At 36.2% G+C, this 24,106-nt stretch overlaps 1 long non-coding RNA gene across 4 annotated transcripts in view; it reads left to right on the top strand.

Annotated features, from left to right (window-relative positions):
- Positions 1-24,106, top strand: part of LOC117201171 (uncharacterized) — a 49,636-nt gene that overhangs the window by 3,229 nt on the left and 22,301 nt on the right. For 2 of the 4 annotated variants that reach the window (XR_004483148.2, XR_007470314.1), the window contains 4 exons: positions 1,908-2,014; positions 4,303-4,453; positions 22,412-22,530; positions 23,598-23,981. This is a non-coding gene — a long non-coding RNA (uncharacterized LOC117201171). Of the gene's footprint in view, positions 1-1,907; positions 2,015-4,302; positions 4,454-10,687; positions 12,046-22,411; positions 22,531-23,597; positions 23,982-24,106 lie in introns of those variants that run through there. The other 2 variants (XR_007470313.1, XR_004483149.2) reach the window with 2 other exon arrangements.

Below are 24,106 nucleotides of genomic sequence, written 5' to 3'. Positions count from 1 at the left end.
TTTATGTAGCTAATGGCTATAACACCAATCTTTACTCACAGTCACAGTTTTCAGCCCCTGAGTAAGAATAATGCCTAATACTTCTTGAATATTCACTACATACTGGATACTGTTGTAAGTTCATTACATAAGTTAACTATATTAATATCACAATAACCCTATGGGATGGGCATTATAACCACATTTTACAAGTGAGAAAATAGGCTCAGAGAGATTAAAATGTATATCTAAAGTCACATGACTAGTAAGTAAGGAAAACCAGAACACTTACATCACATAAAGGGAATGGTAGTAAAGGAAATTTGCATCTCACATTTTAATCCTTACTCATTTTCCTAACCTTTTCTTCTTCTCTTTGCCATATGCATTAGTTTCCTAGGGCTTCCCTAACAATGTAGCACAACTTGTGTGATTTAAAACAACAGAAATTTATTCTCTCACTCTTCTGGAGGCCAGAAGTCTAAATTCAAGGTATTGGCAAAGTTGTTTTTTTTTCTAGAGAGCTCTGAGGGAAAGTCTGTTCCATGCCCTTAGCTTCTGATGTTACTAACAATCCTTTGCATGAAGACATACCACTCCAGTCTCTATCTCCATCATCACATGGTATTCTACCTTCGTGTCTGTCTCTAATCAAATTAAGGCCACCTTAATAAAGAATGATCTAATCTTAATTACATCAGCAAAGGCATTGCTTCCAAATAAGATCACATTCACAGGTACCAGGGGTTGGGAATTCAACATATCTTTTTGGGGAATACAATTCAACCCATAATATCACATAATTGTCAAGAAGATTAATTCTCAGAGAACACAATAATTCAACCAATGAATATTTCTTATGTGCCTAGAATGTGTCTGGTATCATGTTAGCCACTGAAGGGAGAGTGATTAACAAGCAAACTCTCTACCATTCAGTCAAAATATTTATTAAGCATCTATTATTTATCAGGCACAGGTCCAAGAAGAGAGAATACAGTAATTAACAGGATAAAGTCTCTATTCATAAGGAGTTTATCTTCAAGTGAGACGAGATAGACAATAAACATATTAAGAAATATGATAATTTATACCAACATGTGTTATGAAAAAATTAAAGTAGGAAAATATGAGGAAGAGTGACTGGGGAAGGGTGGGTAACTGTATCTAAAGAGTCAAGGAAGATCTCCCTGCGAGGGTAATGTTTGAGTTGAGAGCTGAGTGACTAGAAGAAAGTGGCCATGCAAAAATGTTGGAGCAGAGAATCCAAGCAGAGGAGCAGCCAAGGGTAAAGACGCTGGTTGGGAACAATGTAGAATGTTTAAGAAAGAAAAGGAAAGCCATTTCTCTAAAGTGTATGAACTAGGGAAACATGAAAAGAAACATGTTAGAGAAGTAAGTGGTTAAGGGGTTTGGCTTTTATCATCCTTTTCATAGGAAGTTACCTAGGGGCTTATTAAGGACAATATCTTAAATATAAGTTTTAGAAACAAAGCTCTGGTTGCATTCTGTAGGGTAGACTATAGAGGGATAAGAACAGAATCAGGAAGACCACTTAGGTGGCTACTAGATGAATCCAAACAAAAGATGGGAGGACCGTGGAGTAGGGTTGTAGCAGTGAAGTTGGTGAGAAAGAGTTTGAACAGAGATATATTTTACAATTAGAGAGGATGGACCCTTCTCATGAATTAGATGCAGGGTTTGAATAAAAACATAAATCAAGGATGATACCTCTTCATCAAAAAGCTTATGATATAATCGGTGGCATCACAGAAAGGGATAATTTTAATTCGTTGTGATAATTGCAAGAATAAGCCCAGATGGAATTCCCAAAATCATCTGGGAAAACTTGAAGGGAAGCTAGAGTTCCCTCAAGAGTTGTGGGGATGTATCTTTCATAGCTGATGTTTTGTCCTATTCTCATTTCAAAGGCTGGCTTGCCTTTGAGAAACAGGTTACAGATGGTTTTCTGCACAGAGAGAACCCATATCAGAACACAATGTTTTCATGAAGACTCTCATTTCATGTCTCCTGAAATGTAAGTGAGTGTGTTTTACAGTATTGGGGAGCCATTTGATGAGTTGAGGGAGGGCTGGAACCAGAACATGAGATTGACCCTAGCTGTCTCTCTCTGACTCTAGGGGAACAAGACTTGAGGCAATGGGGTGTTGTTCTTGAAAAGAACCTCATGTGAGAACATAATGGGCAGACATAATTTATTTAAGGCCAGTCTCTCAAGATACTGTGGGTCTTTAGCCAGCACAATTCCTCTCAAAATGTATAATGGGCTCCCTCAGAGAGCACAAGAACTCAGGGTGGAATTTGAATGACTTCATAAGCTCCCAAATCCCATTTCCCTAGACAGCATCATCTGTATCAGTATATAACAAAACTATCAGTAGCATAACCTTAATAATTACAATTGCTGTGTATTAATCACATTAAGAGAGAAATATACTATTGCCAAACGGGTACAGAACTTCCTATAATACCTAAGCAGGTTGTAACTTTACACATACACTGCTTTGTGCTTACCTCACTTTATCTTTCCAATATTAAAGTTTAGTTTGACATTGCCCCAGGCTGTTAGCTTATCTTGCTGCTCTTCTAGGCTTCTGACCACTAATTTATGGGTTGTTTCTCTTGAGGATCTATCCCTTTACTGTATCTTCCCCACCATTGACCATCCTGTTGATTTGCTGCTGGGGTTCTATTTATTTCACCCCATCTGCATGGTAAGCTATTCCAACGTACATTTTGTTAGTCTCTGATTTAGTGGGTGGCTTCTGTGATATATTTGTCTGAAAATATGTTAAGTCTTTCAAACAAGCCATGATCTCTTAGAACTCTGCTTGAAATACCAATCATTACCACCATTTGGAATAGTAAGTTAACCTCACTATTGTGTGCTTTTCTATAAACATAAAACTTCTAAATAAAATACTCAGTGTAAATACTGACTAAAGTAAACTGTAAAGGAAATGTCTAAGAAAAAAAGATAAACTGGAACAAGATTTAAGCAATTACACCTGGGTAAGCACCGATTAAAGTATTTACTTGACTCTCAACCATGTATATGTATTTGCATATATATCCACATATATGCATGTATATAAAATCAAACTTCTGATATTCTCTCAGAATTAATTTCTATATCCTAATTTTTACTCTTTAGGTTCATAAATCTTTCAGTGTTGTGCTAGAAGTTACTAGTATTTGAAAGCTTAATGCACATCTACTTTGGGCAGTCTTTTGTATAGATACTCAATCCTTAATTGAGTAAAAAGTAGTTAGCATTTTCACTATCTTAGTTCTTTCATTAAGCTTCTCAACTGACTACCTAAGGCCATCCTATTTTCATTTGATAAGGGAAACAAAAACAAATCTTTTTGTATCATTTTCTTCTAAGGCATACTGAGAAAAGGAAATTAATATGTATTGATTCTCCTTTCTTTTCTTAGGACTGATTTAAGAAAACTCTGTGAATTCTCACATTTGCCCATTTTGCTAATTTCTGCTTTTACACTCTACTTCTGAAAAATGGTCATTGACTTTTCTATAACATGTTTAAACTGCTGCCACTTAATTTTAAAGATGCTGAACTCTGCTGCCATGAAAGTTTTAACACATCCTGAGCAAATCACACTGCAACTATTTTAAGTGAAACCAGAGAATGGCTTACCCCAAAACAGTAACTAGTTTTCCCGGTGGAGATAATTATTCCTTTCAGTATAGTTCAGAATAAAAATCAAGACCATCAGTTTAGAGTATAAATAGAAATCTACTCTAGGTTCTCTAGGTTGTCCTAAGCCTTGGTGAGTGCAAGAATGAAAAAACAATCAAAATTAAGTGAAAAGAAATTCTAGGCAATATATTTTTTTAAGATGTGATAAGAAAAAACCTGAAAGCCCACTCTCAGACCTTACAATTTCTAAGAGTGAAAGGAATGTCAAAACAGCATGTATAGGAATTTTTTAAAAATCTGAATACTCAGGACTTACCTCTGTGAAACAGCTACTGACTTGTAGAATCTTGGAGGTGATGGTAGCCAATCAGAATAAGCAGATTTTTGTCAAATATCAGATTCCAACATTAAATACACAATCAAAATCAAAGTCAGGCATCAGCCCGCATGCCCCACATCTTTCCTGAAAAGCAAAAGATATGAACAGAAAGGATGACAACATGTTACCATGGGGAGGTCATCCAAAGAAATCATAACTAATTAAGCAAACACCATTAAAAATAAATTATTGTACTGTCACTGTGAACTTTCCTGTTATATTAGCTCCTAGATATTTTATTATTTCTAATCTCTTTCTGCAGGTACTGATGCTTTTTGATAGTAAGTGAGAGCAAACCAAGAAAAAATGCACATTGTTCATTAAGTCATCTCGTAAGTCTTTCAAGAACGCTATTTGAGAAATGTTGATTTCCACATTGCTATACCCTTTGGCACACTGAGATGTATTAACTGGTGAGTAGTACATAAAATAAAACATCAACATTCTAAGTTTCATATTCATGACAGCTAATGAGGATTAACATAGTGGTCTTTTTTATAGATACATGTTTTGGAAAATGTCTCTCTATATATCATTAGTGTATAATGGCATCATTTAGAAATTTAGAGAAAAACATAGCAATTTTATCTTACTTAAAATATTCTTCTGAAGGGATTCACTTTCAAGTAATTCAATGTTCCTGAGTGCTGGTGACATTATCTTTTCAATAATGATTAGACAAAAATGAAATCATTGTATCATGGAAAAATTTATTGCAAGTTGTATATAAAATCATTTCCCTCTGTTGCAGATTTTATCTTTCCTTTGGAATTACTCTGAGGTGAACCATTACAAATGATTATTGAGGGATATAATTAAAGTTGTGCTGCCTTCTGATGTTTGGGGGCATTAAATACCCCTGGTTCTTTTGATGTTTTTTGTAACTTATATTTCTTTCAAAGCTTAGGTAGCTTAATTTATATGACTAGGTGACAGTGTACTTCTTCTTATATGTCATAGAAAACTGATGAAAAGATGAGAATATATGGCTCATCATGATGATACTCAGGTATAAAGAAGTATTAGATAAAATGTAGAGTAATTGGGGAAAAGATTTATGTCTTGTGCCAGTCATAGGAATGTTAAAAATAGCTTTACTTTCTAACATTGAAAAAGAGAATGTTTAGTATCTATTTTCTTTCTTATATTTACCTGTACCATACATCAGTACATGCGCGCATTCATTAAACTAAATGTGGGCTTTTATTTTGTAAATCAAGAAAATAGAAGCAGTTTCTATAGAGGAATAGAGAGGAAAATGAATGGAGGGGACCAGCATAGCTTTTGTTTCTTCAAACTCTCTGCTTTTGTTATTGTTTTTGATTACTTAGTGTTAGAGAAGCTATTTTGATGAGAGATTTTGGAAATTCATGTATAGCATATTTTGTTTTGGGATCCAGATGACAAAAGCTAGCAAAAAATTTTGGAGAAGGCAATTCTTACCACATATACCAAACATTCTACAATGTTGTGGCTTCGATAACATTGACAGGTAGCCTTCTTTGTGCCAATGTTCTTGTAAGGGGTAGCAGCAATGAAAAGGCTCTTCAAATGACTTGTTGTGTATCACTCTTCAAAAGGAAGATCCAGAGCAGAAGCAGAATGTGATGGGTATCACGTATGCACTGTAGCTGATAGTTTGGGTTGCAAACACACTTATATGTTGGGGGAATGTCCTAGAAAACATGTGGGAATCATAAAGAGCCTGGTGGTTCTGCGTGAATAAGTGAGGGTATTTTATAGGAATATTGGTTTATTGATTTTATTGTAGGTTTATTTGTACTCATCAGATAAAGTGGCTTAATATTTGGGGGTTGTACATTTTATCCTATCTTAGTTTTAATCTCTGGATTAAAGTCAGAATAAAGTGTAGATCCCAAAATATTGTGTTAGGATACTTTGTGTTAGCTGTCTCAGTGATGTGTGATATAAAGGTTTGTTTCTCACTTAGGGGAAATCTGATGCAGGTCAGATGTCTTCCATTTTGAGTTATGCTCCGTGGAGGCCATGATTACCATGTTCACTGCAACAGAGGGAGGAATAGAAGAGGCACCCCACTCCTGGTACCAAAATCTGTATTAGTCAGCCTTCTCTAGAGAAACAGAATCAGTAGGACATAGATAGATTGATGGATTGATACATGTCTATCTATCTATCTATCTATCTATCTATCTATCTATCTATCTATCTGTCTATCTATCTATCATCTATCATCAAGAGATTTATCATAAGGAATGGCTCACATGATTATGGAGGTGAGCAGATCCAAAGATTTGTATGATAAATTAGCAAGCTGGGACCAGGAGAGCCAATAGTTTAGTTCCAGTCCAAAGGCAGGAAAAAAAATGATGTCACAGTTTGAAGGCAGTTAGGCAGGAAGAATTCTCTCTCACTTGGGGGAGGGCAGCCTTTTTGTTCTATTCAAGCTTTCAATTGATTAAATGAGGCCCACTCACATTAGGGAGAGCAATCTGCTTTACTCAGTCTATCTACCAATTTAAATGTTAATCTCATCCAAAACATCCTCACAGAAACACCCAGAACAATGTTTGACCAAATATCTGGGCACCTTGTGGCCTAGTCAAGTTGTCACATAAAGTTAACCTCAAGTTTACACCTTGCAATTGGGCACCCATACAAATCTCCTTAAGCCATACTTAACCTTCAAATAAAGATAATACCAAGGTCATCACTCTACCTAAAATGATACAACTATCCTGTGTATAATAGAAAACTCACTAACTACTTTCCCAGAAGAGGAAGTGAAGCTCTTGAGTAATGTTTACTCTTTTTGATATCCTGCATTTAAATATGATGTACAGTTAACAGTACTTAAATACTATGATATAAAATCAAACAATCAACATATTATTTTACGTTATAAGGGAATAAGAAAGGGAAGAAAACAGACATTTGCTTAAAATTATACACACACACAAACTATCTGTTACAGTCTTAACAAAATAAGGAGGAAATACTTATGACAATTATAGTCCTTGGTGAGCCCTAAACATCTCCAGTATGATAGCTGAAGTTTGAAAAGTGAAAAGCACATATACAAGTCAAGTTTTGTACCAAAGCTTCAAAGTCAAACAGACGTTTGTACTTTTGGACCATATGAAGCAGTTTTATTTGAGTATCAATTCTATGTTCTTTGCCTAAGTGAAAAAAAAAAAGATTTTTATGCCTCAGTTCTGGATGACTCTTCTATTGATTTTTTGCTTCCCACACTGATGATATAGCCACATTGGCTATTTCCTTAGGGAATCTCAGACATTTTCACTATAGAGTCTGCATTAATCAAATATGAAGTTATCCAGGTTATTCAGTAAGAAACGAAAGTCCACAGTAGATTCTATCATCTTGTAGTCATTTTTGAGGTGTAGACAAGCCTCTTCACCAACTATTCCTCTTCTCGTAAAAGTACATTTTTGGGATTCAAAAAACAAAAAAATTGTACCACATGGACTTATTCCTCTGTTTACCCACAAAGTATGGTGCTCCTATGTCATCTTCTCATCCAAAGTATCCATCATACAGAAATAAAATTGTAAGAAACAGGTCTACTTCTACCCTTAAAGACTCTTCCTTCCATGAGTCTTGCTCTCTATCCAAGACTAAGCTAAATACCAGGTATGCTTAAAGGTTTCTTGTTTATCCTCCTCTCAAACAAAACACAACTATATAAAAAATTATTATTATAACTATAGTAATAATAATTCTTATTTTACTGAAAAGCCACAGTTGAGAAAAAATGGATGAAAACCCAGAAGAAAGGAGAAAGGAAGGAGAACAATCAGAAGCATGCTGCCAAAGGAACACAAATTAACGAGATGATTTTACTACCAATTACTCAAGTGATTTCCTAGATCTTTATTTACTTTTTTATTCTCCAGTAGTTTGATTGCAGCAGTTACCTTCTAGTTTGACTCTCTTTATATGATACTTAAAAATTTGATAGATTTAGTCAACTAATAAGAATACTAAATTTACGTTTGTCATCATATGACTAGAACAACAAATATTCTCTGGATTAATATTTTTCTACTAAGTTCTCTTGGAATCAAGGACACATGGCTTGACCCAATTAATATACAAAACAAAGTTCTCTCTATCACAACTTATTCCAATAGATGTGTTCAGTGGGGGGTATTAAGCAAGCCACCTGGTTCTTATTTAAATAATATTCTTCAGTTAAGCAAACCCAGGGTTATACACTTTATGATAAAGATTTCTTCAGCATGCAGAAGGGTGTACAGAGTGTGTATACATCTGTGTGTTGGCATATGTATTTGTGTGTATGGATTCTGATGCAAAACAAGATTTAAAATTAATTCGAGATGGGACACAATCAAATCTCCAATTCAGTTTTGTAGTGTTCCTGATCAGCTTTTTTCTTTTTTTTTTTGACTCAGCGCCTTACCTTTAGACTTTGTTCTGAAAGAATATGGTCACTATCACTACTTTGTGACAATACAGATTTTCAGTCAACATGTTTGCAGTATGAACATTTCTTCTCATACTGTACTTATCTGCTTTGATGTTTCTGACTCTTTCCTTAGATAGGATTTCTTGTGTTATTTTCTTCTCCCAGATCAAAGAAATGTCACAAAGCCCAGGGATTTCATATCTTAGTGTACAGAAAATTCAAGGGTATGAAGTTTAGGAAGATTTAAAAGAAACATCTGAGTAATGCAACTCTGATAGCCAGGTGTTACTTGCAGCTTTATATTATCATATACGGATGATAGAATTAAGATGAGGTCTGGGAATCACAATACATTTTTTTTTTGGTATAAAATACAGTTTACAAAGAACATTCATATATATCATATATATTCATATATATTTATATATATACATATAAAATATATAAATATATTCATACATATTTACAGCAACTCTAAAGAAAGGTGGAGCAGATATTATCTTAATTTCACCAACCATAAAATCAGGAGCCAAAGAATTTTTGAAAACTAATATTTTAACAGTGGGACAATGATTAGAAACTATCTAATCTAGTGTATGTCAAACAATGCTAGTCCAAGTTTATACAGCTGGTAAGGGGTAAAACTAGGACTCTGGTATTCCCAGCCAAAGTTCTTGAGTAAGAATTCAGATTCAAAAGCTGGAGAAACCAGATATATAGATGAGATCCAAAAGACTAGAGTGAGACCATAGGCAGGCAATGGAGCCAGTGGTCAGAGTGATTGAGTAATAAGACTAGAGTAGTTTGAACAGGCAGAAGACTCCTAGGTCATTATTGGAAAGTGATGGGGGGCTATGAATTGGAAGTGTGCTATGTCAATCATCATGTTGGTATAAAAGCACAGAATCAGAAGAGACAATGTCTCCATAGAATTTCTGGACTGTGAAAGAAAGAACTTGGTCATCAGATTCACTAGTCAAATCAATGTTTGATCCAGACTGACTCTGAAACTCAAAGATAAAAATTAGTATATTTAGCATTTGTATAGAAAGAGTCACAGGCACTGCTGAATCATAGACAAGATTTAATACCAACGTGGCAACAGGCATTGACAGAGTGCTGGAACACTGGTCACTCAGGTGTGGCCTTAGGGAGTTGGCTTGCACAGAGTGATTCTCAGATAAAGTGAGAATGTTGGACTAGGGAGGGAGGGCATTAATAAAATATTTTGAGCTGTGAAGCCCTTTCTTCAAAGGATATCATGCACAATTACCTAGTCTGTAAGGGAAGCACACGTTGTTGAAGGTTGGTGGGGGACCCAGACTCCTGCTCTCTCCCACTCACCTCATAGTTAGCCCCTAAGGTACACTTCGGAATCCCTCATGATCTACAGAGCATTGTTTAAAAATCACTAGATTAGATGATTTATAATAATACTTTCACTGCTAAAAATACTAGTTGACTGTGGTTCTAGATGCAGGCTTTTACATTTGTTAATGAAGGTAGAAGGGGTGTGTCATTGCTCTAATTTATGATGTTTGTCTATGACTTCTTGGATAAGTCTTGCAGGGAAGAAGATCCTAGCCGCCATCTGACTTTTACAGGACTCTTAAGTTTGGGGATATGATAGAGAATGAGAATTAAAGAAGCAAAAATATATGTCAAGGTTATAATTCCCACTTCCCAGGGTCAGGGGATTCATTGCCTTCTTGGGCAGTCGGGGGTGGGGATCAGTCCTTCCAGACAGCCTGAGGGATTGGACATTGACAGCGTAAGTAGCATCTGCTGTCACATCAGGTATGGTTTTCTGAACATGGAAAAACTGAGTCTGAGTAGAGTGGACAGTACTGCTTCATTTTATTCCCATTTTGGCTATTTCCTGACTTCGGGATTTTGGATGTATATCACCTGACATAGCAGCAAGCATGGTATTTAGCACGCCGTTTGGAGAGTTAAGAGACTAGAATCTGTAGCCCTGGTTTGCTAATCCTTAGTTTTTTGACCTTGGGCACGTTAGGGTGTTTGGAGGAATAAATGAGCTAAGTGGCAGTACTAACCATATAGCCAAGCAATATAAATAGTATCTATAAATGATAGGTACAACTAGTCCATCAGCAATCATAGTGGTATTATAATTTCTTCTCTGTGACTAGTCTTTTCAGCAGCAAAACTATAATAACAAAATACATAATAAACCCTTTTCTGGGGGTTTCCCTAGTGGTGCGGTGGTTAAGAATCCATCTGCCAACGCAGGGGACATGGGTTCGATCCCTGGTCTGGGAAGATCCCATATGCCATGGAGCAACTAAGGCCATGCGCCACAACTACTGAGCCTGTGAGCCACAACTGCTGAAGCCCGCAGCCTAGAACCCATGCTCTACAGCAAGAAAAGCCACCGCAATGAGAAGCCCGCACTACAATGAAGAGTAGCACCTGCTCGCCACAACTAGAGAAAGCCTGTGCGCAGCAACGAAGACCCAACGCGGCCAAAAATAAAATGAATAAAATCAATCAACCAATCAATCCTTTCTGGGGGCAGGGAGTGTCTTTTATTTCTATCCAGGCAGCTTTGTGATCTTTCTAGAGGTGGAGTCACATTTGGGGGGGGACTTAGCAGCAGAGTCTCATGTGTCCTCTTAGGCCTTATTTCAAAGGGTTCTGCAGGAGTCACTTTGTCACCTATTTTTGTGTAAGTGGAGTAAAGGGAACAGAGGTATGATTACGTACATGCTTTAGGGGCAGGTATGGGACAGCACCCTAACATTCTTAAAGACAAAATACTCTTACCTGAGGTGACAACATTTATTATCAAGGAAGTGTAGAGATCCTTTGTTGCTGGTATAATAAGCAGGTGACATCAGGCCACAGAGGACATACATTTTCATAGTACATCAATATTTCCTTGATTTTGCTGTTACTGATAGGAGACATGTAATTGGCCTTTGCTCATTCAGGAATCCTTATCATTTGCATGATTTCAGATTTTAATAAGATATTTGATTGACAGAGGAAAACTAGACTTTGAGGGAACTACATAATAGACTATCCATAGTGTGGAATCTTAGAATATTTTCTAGCAAAATTTGATGGAATCCTTCTGAAGAAGTTCAAACCAGGAAGAAACAATATTAAATAATCCTAAACATTGCAATGGAGTTTGGGACACTAAGGTTGATTAGGCTGTTTGTTTTGTGATGTTCCCCAGGGTTATTTTGTTGAGAGTTTGCCATTAAGTGGTCTAATTGTGTCAGTGGATGGGGGCCTTTTCAATTTGCATAATTTCCTCAGGGGACCGTAGCTGCTAATTTGGTGATTAATTATCCATATTACACATTGTTTATTTGACCATGCCTAGATTAATTTCTTTTTCCCAGCAAATCATTTAGATATAAATTTGCATATCTTGATTACATTTTAATGCCTTGGCTATCATTGTCTCTTCCCTGGACACCTCATCAGATTATAGAAGAGTGCTCAAGCAGAGAATGATGGAATGTCTTAAATGACATTGCACATCAGTGGACAGATAATGCACATGACTTATTTTTAATGAAGAATGTGTTCTTCCATAATCAAGTGAGTTATGACATCTAATGTACAATACATTTTGTGTTTTTACCATTTCCATTTTACCATTATCAATCAATTAAAAAAAGTCTTAATTTACATTTTGAATATTGCGATATATTTGTTTATCTCTTTTTATGTCAAAATATTTTATTTCTATTCACTTGTAATCTTGTATTTTGCTGTCAATTACTTGCAAGCTGGGTTAATATTTAAGTTCCTAATTAGTTAATCTTCTACCCAATTTTTTCCAAGATTTAAAACCACCAGGATTCTGGTGGCACTAAACCATAGGTTTCTTGTAATCAAGGACTATGTCTCAATTTTTCTTTTATTTATCTCATAGAGTGTCTTTACTGCTATCATTATTGCAAAAATATATAATAATTAATATTTATAGCTACACATTTTTGAGCACTATCTGGGTTCCATATAGTGTTAAAGAGCTTTACTTGCATCGTCTCCTTTAGTTGTCAAACCATCTTATAAGAAAAGTATTATTTTCCTTGCTTTACAGTGAGACAATGAGTTTTAGAGACAGACAGAAAGGAATTTGTTCAAGGTCAGATAACTAGGAAATCACGTAGCTAAAATTAGAAACTGTTTTCCTTCCTCCCTCCCTCCCTCCTTCCCTTTCTTTCTTTGCACCATCTCTTCACAAGTCATGACCATGTATCACAACCAGTCTCTTACTATCAATAGTCTCTTATTTAACATTTGTCTACCATTTTTACTCCACATCTTTAAAAAATGTTGGTTTATTTCTCAAATATCTTTTAACCATTCTCAGGCTGCAACCTGTTAGTCTCCCAAATATTCTTACCATTTATATTGGCTTCTACTCACCCTACAGGCATCCTAAGGCTCAGTTTCCCTACATCAACTCTGTGAATCCTTACCTTCCAGCACCCAGAGCTAACCAGCAGAGCTGAGGGTGTCACAGAACTCTGGTATATCCTGTATGATTATCTTAGTTTGTAACTTTACCTAAGCTTCATCGCTACTTAGAAATTTTTGTATACTCCTTGCTGCAAGAGTCACATGGCTGTTTTAATTACCTTACAACTTCTTTATGCCATTTAGTATATTCTGCTTTATGTTGTATATATATGTGTGTGTGTGTGTGTGTGTGTGTAGTTCTAGACCGTACTTCTTAGAGGTCAGTCCTCATTTTTAATAAATGTTTGTAGCACCTATTATATCTATTAAATTTTTATTTATTTATTAACAAATATTTATTGAATGAATTCTATGTGTTAGAATGCTCTAAGCATAGGGAATCCTGCAGTATCCCAAATGAGAACATTTCCTGCTCTCATGAAACTTATATTCTATCAAGAGACATACAAAAAATACATAAAGAGATAAATAATCAAAATAATAGATAATAATTAAGTTACTTATCCCCTACAAGATTATTACCATTAATGACAATAGAAGTGGAAGGAATCCTTGGATAGGAGTCATGACACCTCAGGTCTAGTCACAACTTAGAAATGAATTAGGTTGCATCAATTGTTGTCTCTCGGCCTCCATGTCCTTTCCTGTAAAATGAAGGAGGCAGCCTGGATAATTATAAGGCACTCCCTTTCCAGCTTACTACAGTATGTTTCTAAGATCTATGATGCTGCTATTCATATCTAGAAGCCCCAATTGATGCATCAAAGTATGCAGAATATCTTTGAAAAGATACTGTAAATGCCTTCTGGGAACAGTTTCATTTTAATAACGATTATGACAATAGGAACACTGTGTCTTTTATTAAATTTGTCCGTTCTCTGGTGTTGATAGTATCTTCGGAATATAAATTGCACAATATAATATAATAAAACACAGTTTAGAATTGTTTTCATAATAGTGCATGCCATAGTACTCGGCCATAAACTAAGAACTGAAAGTACATCTTGTTCTGTAAACTCATAATTTTCAGCTGTCTAAAAACTTGGTGTAAAAAGGAAATTAATAAGAGAAAAACATTTCACAGCATGCATGCACAGCATAAAAAAAAGATTATGATCTTCGTAGAAAAAAAAAAGCAGGGATGTCATTTTTCTGGAATTTGATAACCTAGAAAAATGTTTGTATTTTTTAATCTTTTGTTTTTGCTAATAATTATTGCTGTCACGTGTATTTATTCATTGATTCTGTAATTCTCTTAACAAGCATTGGTTTAGCAGTTACCATGTACTCAGCTCTACTTTAAGATCAGCTAATGTGCAGATTCATTAGACATTAAAAGAAAAGGTGGCCCTGGAAGCTTGGAAGTCATGAGATTTACATTAAGGATAAGTGAATATCTTATCCAGCTGATAAACATCAGCTGAAGTCGAATACCTTTAATTTGAGTTTTGCCAACCTGTAGGATTAGCTTAAAAGTGATTTTTTTTTCTAGTAGCATTGCTAAATTAACTTTGGGAGATCATTAGTTAACATGGGCATATGGTAAGTAAAAGTACAGATTGGATGCAAAGCTTGTTCTGGTAATGCAGTTTTGTTAATCAACTTTCTTGCCATTGGGACCAAAATTATGGGTTTGCTTTTTGTGGATCTGGATAATATAATAATGGCATTAATAATATTATTTATTGTACACTTAACATATGTCATGGGCTTTATTCTTTCATTGTATAGGCATCATTTCACCATATTCTTGGGAGAAAATAGAAAAAAAACAGCAAAGTTACTGTCTTCGAAATGCTAATTCAGGAAGCTCAGTTACAAGAGCGTGTGATAAATGCTAAGGAGTGTATGGAAGCACGTACTAATGGTAACCAGACTAGCCTTAGAAGAGTTAAGTGGACAAATTTACACATTGTGTGTGGTTTATTTTTGTGGTATTTTTTAAAAATTCCTATTGGAGTATAGTTGATTTACAATGCTGTGCTAATTTCAGGTGTACAGCAAAGTGAATCAGTTACACACATATATATAACCACTCTTTTTTAGATTCTTTTCCCATATAGGCCATTACAGAGTATTGAGTAGAGTTCCCTGCGCTATACAGAGGTCATTATTAGTTATCTATTTTAGATATATTAGTTTGTATATGTCAATCCCAGTCTCCCAATTTATCCCTCTCCACCCTTACAGAGTTTTGATTGTTTAAAATCTTAGGTAGATATGACAATCTACATTATACAGATAAAGAAATTGAGGCTGGAAATGATAAGTGACTAGACCAAGATCATGCAGGTAGAAATTTTGACAGCTGAAGTTTTAACCCTTAGTTCCAAAGCACTTGCTCTATTTGCTACAGCAGAGGTTGCAATCCCTGTCTCTTTCCCAAATGCTTGCTTGCTGATGGCTGTGGGGAAAATGATTAAAGGAATGTGAGCAGAGCAATAGAAAAGCAGATAAACAATGACAACAACTACACATGAATATATACACATATACACACTATGTACATAAATATATATACAAACTAATAAATGCCCGTATTCACACATACACATACGTATTCTACTTTTTTGAGTCAATGGACTCATCCTTCTGCAAAAAAATGGTATAAGAGGAAAAAATTGGCTTGCGGAGCCAAATGACAGTATTTAAATTCCATTTTCAACACATGCAAAGTGAAACTGCCTCCTTTAGAGGCTCATGTTCCACATCTGTAAAATGACATTAATAATAATATTTACCATTCCCATATGTTGGATGTTACACATTCAATAATGCACTTGTAAGCCACTGTAAACATTAAATGTTCTACATATATCAGTAGTTTATTTTAAAGGTGGTGATTTGTATGAAATTCTCAGATGCCAATGTTAATCTACCAGCCTCTCTGCTCAGGGTCCAGTCTAGGTGAATTTGAGGCAGCAGTAGATGAAATAAAGAATTACATGAATAATTACATTGCTCTTATCATGGTATTTTTGAAGATTCATTTTTATACTAACATGTGGAGTCATCTGGATAAATAACATTTTTTATGTAGAAGACAAATTGTGTTGCTAGATTCAATGGTCTCAGTTCACCTATCCAGAACTATGACACACTGATAACTCTGCCAGAAAACACATTTGCTCCAGTTTCTACCTTTATAGACATTATTCTTCATCATCTCCCTGCCCTCTTTTTTTTTTTTTTTTTGTGGTATGCGGGCCTCTCACTGTTGTGGCCTCTCCTGTTGCAGAGCACAGGCTCCGGACGCGCAGGCTCAGCGGCCATGGCTTATGAGCCCAGCCGCTCCGCGGCACGTGGGATCCTCCTGGACCGGGGCACGAACCCGTGTCCCCTGCATCGGCAGGTGGACTCAACCACTGCGCCACCAGGGAAGCCCTCCCTGCTCTCTTAAAGCTGTAGTGTCCTTGGGATTAGGACACAGACTTCTTTCCTTCCCAATCTACATTCACTGCCTTGGTGATCTCATCCACTCTGATGACTTTTAATGCCATTTAGATCTTGAACATTTATTTTTTTCAATACAAACTTTACCCCTGAGCTCCAAACTCATATACTCAACAGCCTACTTGACATCTCCACTTGGATGTCAAAAACACATCTCAAATTTAACACGATCTACCCTGAACCAATGATATTAATACCATTCACTCTTACTTGTCCTTCAATTTTCTCTCATTTAACTTAACAAAATGTTATCTATTTTGTTGCTCAGATCAACAACTTTCATATAATCCTTGACCCCTTTCTTACCCTCAAATGCACATGTGGTCTATCACCACATTTGACTCTACTTGCATAATTTGACCCGTTGTAAACTCCAGGGTTGCCATCAAAACTATCCTCACCTTGCATCTGGATTAGACAAGAACCTACCTGCTGTCCTTGCTTCTACCCTTGCCCTATTCTGTGGTCTATTCGACACAGCTGCCAAAGCAATTCTCTTAAAATGTAAGCCAGAGTGCATCACTTCTTTGCTAGAAACTTTCCAATGATTTCCCATTCCACTTAAAACAAAAATCAAAGTCCTAACAGCAACCTAGATGACCTTCATTTGCAGCACCCTCCCCCAAGCTCTCCGACCTCCTCTTCTTTTGTCTCAATCTGCTCCAGTCTCACTAACTCCATGCTGCCCCTTGAAGCCCCAGGCACCCACTCTTGGTCCTTGGCAATAACTATTTCCTCTGCCTAGAGTACTTTCCCCCAGATATCTGAACAGAGCCCTCACCTCACTCTTGTTTTACCAAAATACACCTCTGTGAAACATGCTCTGGTCATTCTCCCTAAAATTACACTATGCCTATGTTTTATATTACTTTTTCCTGCTCCACATTTCCTCCTTGACAGTTATCACCATCTAATTACTTTATATTTTACTTATTTGTCTGTGTCTTATCTACATCCCCGCTTCATGGAAAATAAGTTCCAAAAGTATTTTTGTCTGTTTTGTTTGTCACACTACCCTTAGGACTATAACAATGCCTGTAATATAGGTGCTCATAAGTAGTTATTGAATTGACGAATTAATAAATTTTGTTACACACATACACACATATCAATAACATATATGTGAGATATGTAACATATGTTACATAAAAACAAATCATACAAATGTGCCCTAAACTTGAACGATCTATATAAATATCTCAAACATCTATTCTATTTAATTGTATAGGCACAGTCTGAAGACAATTTGCTTCAGAAAAAAGCCTGTATTCATTCCTTAAATAAAGGACTGTTGGGAATGTTAGAGAGAAATTAGGACAATCTGAAGGCAAAATTAGTTGTGTAAGTTTTCAGATATCATAGAAATATGCAGGCCTAATTAGCTTAAAAATTCTCCCCAAGACTACCCTACTCATCTGGTGGGCAAAACAAAACATCATGAAATGTTACCATTGCCACGATGCGAACCAGGATTTCAGCATAGATTATTTAGTTGTAGCTTCAAGTGCAGTTTGCTTAGTAGTCAAGCAATGCAGCAGCTCTGGTGAAAATATGGCACATTCTTTGTGTAGCAATTAAAGTCTGCATTTTTAAGTTGAAGTTAATAAAATGGATAGAGTTGCATTTTCACCCAGAAGTCGGTACCATCAGAAGCTGGTACTATCCTCATAAAAGGAAAACAGGAAATATTAAGTTGACCTAGAAATATATTAAAGACAATTGAATAATAGGAAGTAAGTGAGAAAGCACTTAAGAAATTTTAAAATATATATTGGAAGGTCTTATTAATTGTTATCTAATTCTATAGTACCATGTTGTATCTAATGAATGTTTGCCTTGCCTTCTTCTTTATTATAAGGTTATAGAGGGTAAAAATCATAAAGGCAGGTAATTGGTTACTTAGTGTCCACACTTAGTCACGTAGCATATTAGAGTAGCAAGTAGGGAGCAAATAACAAGCCAGAGCTGGAATAAAATTCCAGAAGCATGGTTTTCTCAAAATTATGTGGTGGCCTGAGGATTTCCCCAGGAATCTCCATTTAGTTGGTATAAAAGCCATCTGGTAATCCTGAGATAACCAGATTTAGGGTGCATTTCTGGAGTAATGTATTTATTCAACAAATATTTTCTGAATTTCTAGTATGTTCCCGATATTATTCCAGGTGCTGGGGATACTGAGGTGAACAAAAAATTCCTTTCCTTATGAAACATATACTACAGAGTGATGGATAGTCAATAATATATAGCATTGCATAGTATCAGCATTGTGTACTATTATAAGGTTAGATAGAAAACAATAAAGCAGAGATAGAGCAAAAGGGACGGGTGATTTTTCTTTTCATTTTTTATGACTTGGAAAGAAATTGTGTCTCTGAAGAGGAGACTAGGGAAATTACGTAGTGGAACTGTCCATGGGACTATACGGAAAAAAAACTCTCCAGGTAGAGGGAACAACACAATTCTGGGAGTGGTGAGGGAGGGAGGGCATGTTTGGTGTGTTTGAAGAATATCAGGAAGCTGATGTGGTTGGCACCCAGAGAGTTACATCGTGTAGAGTTTTGTAGGTCAGGGTCAGATCTTTGGACTGAGTTTTGAATGAAACAGAAAGTTATGGGGGCTATGGTGAATAACAGAGTGTCTTTACACGATTCATGTTTTAAAGGATAATTATGGCTATCATGTGGCAAATGCATGATAAATGATGTGAAGTAGAATTGGGAAACCATTAGGAGGCTATTCCAGTGTGCAGAGGAGACATGATGGTGGCTTGCACCATGTATAGTGAAGAACGGGGAGTATTTTTTAATACAACATGAAGATAGAGCTTATATGATTTGGTAGCACACTGAATATGGAGAGAGAAAGCACAGATCAAGAATGTCACTTAGGTTTGTGTCATTTACTAAGGTAGAAAACACCTGAGGAGGGTAAAGTTTGGGGGATGTTGAAACTCAGAGTTCATTTTACAGATGTTAATTTTGATGTTTCCAGGGAGTAATGTTGAATGGCCAGTTGTACAGATGAGAGTGACGTTCAGAGGAGTGGACTATAGATCAAAAAAAAATTTGAAGATATAAGTATATGGAGAGAGGAGAACAGCGAGATGCACCTAGCAGACACCAGATCCATTAGGAAAGTATAGCAAAAGCAAGAGCAGAAGATCTGTCAGGCATGCTGGATTTTAGGTTGGACACAACTTAATCCTCTTGAAGATTTATTGCATGATGTCCTTATCAGCACAAACACTCAGACACAAAGCAGCAAGCTGTTTTCAGATCTTTTTCTTAGTCTTTACAACACCTGTGGTCCTTGGCTCAGGACTATAGATTTTTGCTAATCACAAGACAGGGTTGGAGCAATCAGGTCTTTACAGAGCACCATGCACATGGAGAGTGTACAGTCTGAATCAATTAATTAATGATAAGAACTTTTCCCCCTCAGAACTGAGATTCAATATTCCCAATGTCCTCTAAGTGTTTGAAAACATTAAGTCAAATAAGAAGGCCTGGGACTTACAATATAAATGGTTCCTGGACAGTGGGTGCAAGTCCAACTTCGATCAGTGAAGGCATCACTTCTTTTGGTGCTTGCAGCTTATGTTGAAATTTTATCTTATGCCAATCCATTTCTTTTCTTAAGAAAACAAAATACCTTTGTCCTGAAAATAGTTTCCTAGGATGCCCCACTGTGTTATTGAACCAAGCTTGGGCCTGCTTGCTTGATGCACAGCAAAGAAGCTAATCTACTGACACCAGGTTGTGGTGAAGGAAAGTACAGCATTTATTTCAGGGTCAAGCAAGGAGAATAGGCAGCTCATGCTCAAAAGACTCAAAGCTCCCTGATGGCTTTCAGGGAAGGATTTTTAAAGAAAGTGGGAAGGAAAGGATCACAGGGAGTATGATCAACTCATGCATAATTCTCTGATTGGTTGATGGGGAGGTAACAGGGTGATGTTTCAGGAATCTCAATTATCAACCTTCTGGTTCCAACCAGTCTGGGGTCTACATGCTGGTGGTGAGCATGCAGTTAACTTCTTCCACCTGGTGGGGGTTTTAGTATCTGCAAAACAACTCAAAGATATGGCTCAGGATATTATCTATAGCCCTTGAGGAGGAATCAAAGGTCCTTGACTTTGTTTTATGGCTAAACTATTATTATTTTGTCTTGTTTGACTGCTTTTCTTTGTTTCTGTATTTTCTCACCTCTCTGATTAAATGTGCTCTTTGAAACTCGGAGAAGGCCTAGGAAGCTAAAGTTTTCTATAAACAAAGGTGGGGGACAAGGCAGGGGGGGAGGTGGTCTTCCCCTGGGAAGGCCCCACAGTGTCCTGATCTGTTTCAACTGGTCCTTTTCTTCAATATGTAAAATGTTTTAATGGGCTTATATCCATATGAATTCAATAGGTCTTATCCTGTATTTATGCAATCAAAAGTTTCTCCAGTGCATGAATCATCCTTCCTCATTTTCTCATCACCTCTGGTTACTTTGACCCAGTGACTACTGGTTTAGTGTGATGTCAAGGTCAATTGGACTTCACTGTCATGGTGAGATTATACAACTATGAGTTTTGGTCACTATTGTAAGGGGAGCTTGTTTATGATAAGAAATGTTGGAAAAATGAGATGTCGCAAGTGGAGATATGATAAATTGACATGTCAGAGGTTGCCTTAACATTATATATAAATACTAATTATTTAATGTTATTCACTCCACATTATAAGCTTATGTTTAACCTATAATGTATTCATTCAACAACTAGCAAGCAGGCTTTAGTTAGACTCTGGATGTACAATGGTGTAAAAACAGACACTAGGTTTACCAGTAAGCTTCCATGCAGACAATAAACAAGTAAGCACCCTGTAAAAATATAGCAAATTACAACTTATGAGGGAAACAAACAGTGTGCAAAGAAAGATGGGACTTGCTTAGGTAGAGAGACCAGAAATAGCATTTCAGAGGAAGTGACAATTATATTGAAACTTGAAGGATTTTAAAAAAAAGAGTCAACTGTGTAAGTACTGAGGGAGATGGGAACAGTGTATCAAATTCCTGAGACAGGTGTGTTAGGAAAAGATTAAGACATTTGTGTTGAAGAGGGGAGAGACAAGTAAGTGAAGGAAAAAATAGAACAGGTGAGGTTGGGAGGCAAATGAGGTCTTTAAACTTTGGTAAGCTTGTTAGTATTTCATTTTGGAAGTAGACCAAATAGCAGCAAACACTAGCTTTACATGAATCAGTGCTTGCCTCTTCAGATCAGAGTCCTTTTACCCTTTAAAATTCCATACCAATTGATATGTTATGTAATAGCATATCCCCTATGAGCTTTATGATTCACTTTATCCTGGAGATTATTCATTTATTCCTCATTTCTACCATATTATTTTAAAAAATCTTGAACCATAATAAGTACCTAATGTAGGTGTTAGAATCAAAGAGGCCTGGTAAGTATGTATGGGTAAGTAGTTAGCTGTGTGACTTTTGGCAATTAATCTGAGTGTTAGTTTTCCTTAGCAACAAAATGGTAATAAAAATATTTACATAGTCAAGTTGTTGTAAGAATTAACTGAGATGATACATATAATGTGCAAGGTCTCAATAAACAGAAGATTATTATTGTTATTGTTATTATTATTATATTATTATTATTACGGCAACTATTGCCCTTACGGCTGTTAGATAAAATCATTTTCTTTTTGCTTCAGAATAAAATATAAGCTTGAATATTTATCTTAAACAATGGCAAGTTCTGAGCAAAGTTTATTTTATATGCTATCTGAGGGGAATAACAGAATATAAATAGAGTAGCCTCCCCAGAGGGATGGCCCAAGTGTATAAAGAGTTCTGAAGGTAATTGTGGTTTCTTCCTAGATTGGAAATAGTTATTCAAAGATTTACAGAAATCCAGCTTACCACACACCTATGTACATGGTTTTTTTCTTCTTTGCGTCTTTGTGCTGTATATTAGAGGAAATAAAACAGCAGAGAAATTACAAGATACTATGAAACATTTCTTTCGATTAAGTTTCAGAAGCAGATTGTGAAACTCATTCTAGAGAAAGAGTGAAGAAATACATAAGTTGTCTCTAAAGGCTTGTCCTTACACTGTAGTGAAGCTTTGGAAATGAAGCTGACAGTATGAAGGTATGAAGGGCTTCTTTGGGATGTGAATGGAGGAATGACTGTATAATGTTACTCTGAAGAAGTTCTGTTTTGACTAGCGGTATTTTTCAATGGTGTATAACTCTTAAATTAAAAATAGATATTTTTATAGATATGGTAAAGAGTTAATCCTAACATCTTAGTTAGGGAAAAACAAATTAGTGAGTTGAGTATGTCAAAATGTCTTAAGAATTATCTAGACAGGACTCAGTCATTGTAACTGGAGGCGGCAGACTGGTCACTTTATATGTGAGTAATGCAGAAAATATACAAGGAAAGTAACCCTGAGGAAGTTGTATACACAAGAGGTTTGGCTTGAGAGTCAAATCCCAATGGCAAAGGTCTCAAAAAATGTAACCAGAATGGAGACTATAGGATTTGCTATTTTAAAATATTTCTAAATTCGATTTCAATATTATAAAATTTAGTGAAATTTATTATGTATGCACTACTTGTTAAACCAGAGGTGTACACAGATGAAAAAAATTGTACCTGTCCAGGAGAGATGACACATAAATAAATGAGTGTAATACAATGAGAAGTAGGGTGTATAGATGACGGTCTAGAAAATGTCAATGGTTTAGCATTCTAAAACTTGGCACATAGCTGGATCTAATTCTTTGTTACATTATAGTACATATGCACACACATGTGTGCAGTAAACATACATGTGTGTGCATTTATATGCATTACATTATGGGGTTATGATGCTTAGTGATAATTAAGAAAGTTCCTCTAGAAATAGGACATCTGTGACCCTATAACCTGGTTCTAACACTTACCGGGAAAATTATTTAAACCCTCTAAGCTTCCATTTCTTCACATGTGAAACAGGAATATTTGTATCTATTCCATAGCCTTGTTAAGATTACATAAGATAGTGCTAGTTAAGCACTGGCTCAGTGACCGACACAGGGGATTTCAAGAAATATTAGCTATTACTTTCATGTTGCTTTTGTCACTTTTAGTAGTAGTAGCAGCAGTTTTATAAAATCAAGGTGACTAAAAGAATAGTTTCTCAGTGGCTATTATTCTCTTATCTATCTTAGAGGACACATATCAAGAAGATCTTTCCCAAACTTTCATTGTATCAAGAATAGAGGAACTTCCCCGGTGGCGCAGTGGTTAAGAATCTGCCTGCCAATGCAGGGGACACGGGTTCGAGCCCTGGTCCGGGAAGATCCCACATGCTGCAGAGCAACTAAGCCTGTGCGCCACAACTACTGAGCCTGCGCTCTAGAACCCGCGAGCCACAACTACTGAGCCCGCATGCCACACTGTTGAAGCCCGTGTGCCTACAGCCCATGCTCTGCAACAAGAGAAGCCACCGCAATGAGAAGCTTGCGCACCACAATGAAGAGTAGCCCCCGCTCACCACAACTAGAGAAAGCCTGCGCACAGCAACGAAGCCAAAAATAAATAAATAAATTTGAAAAAATAAAAAGCGTTTAAAAAAAAAACAAAACATTTCTGTGACATTTGCTAAGTGCCCAGCAGTGATCTAACCGCTATACAAGTATTAATTCATTTAATCAGCATAATAATGAGATAGCAATGA

The sequence above is a fragment of the Orcinus orca genome, chromosome 11, assembly GCF_937001465.1.
Source record: "Orcinus orca chromosome 11, mOrcOrc1.1, whole genome shotgun sequence".
In the NCBI taxonomy this organism is placed as follows: domain Eukaryota; kingdom Metazoa; phylum Chordata; class Mammalia; order Artiodactyla; family Delphinidae; genus Orcinus; species Orcinus orca.
The sequence above is the reverse complement of the archived record's forward strand: the minus strand, read 5'-3'. Positions and strand labels throughout refer to the sequence as shown.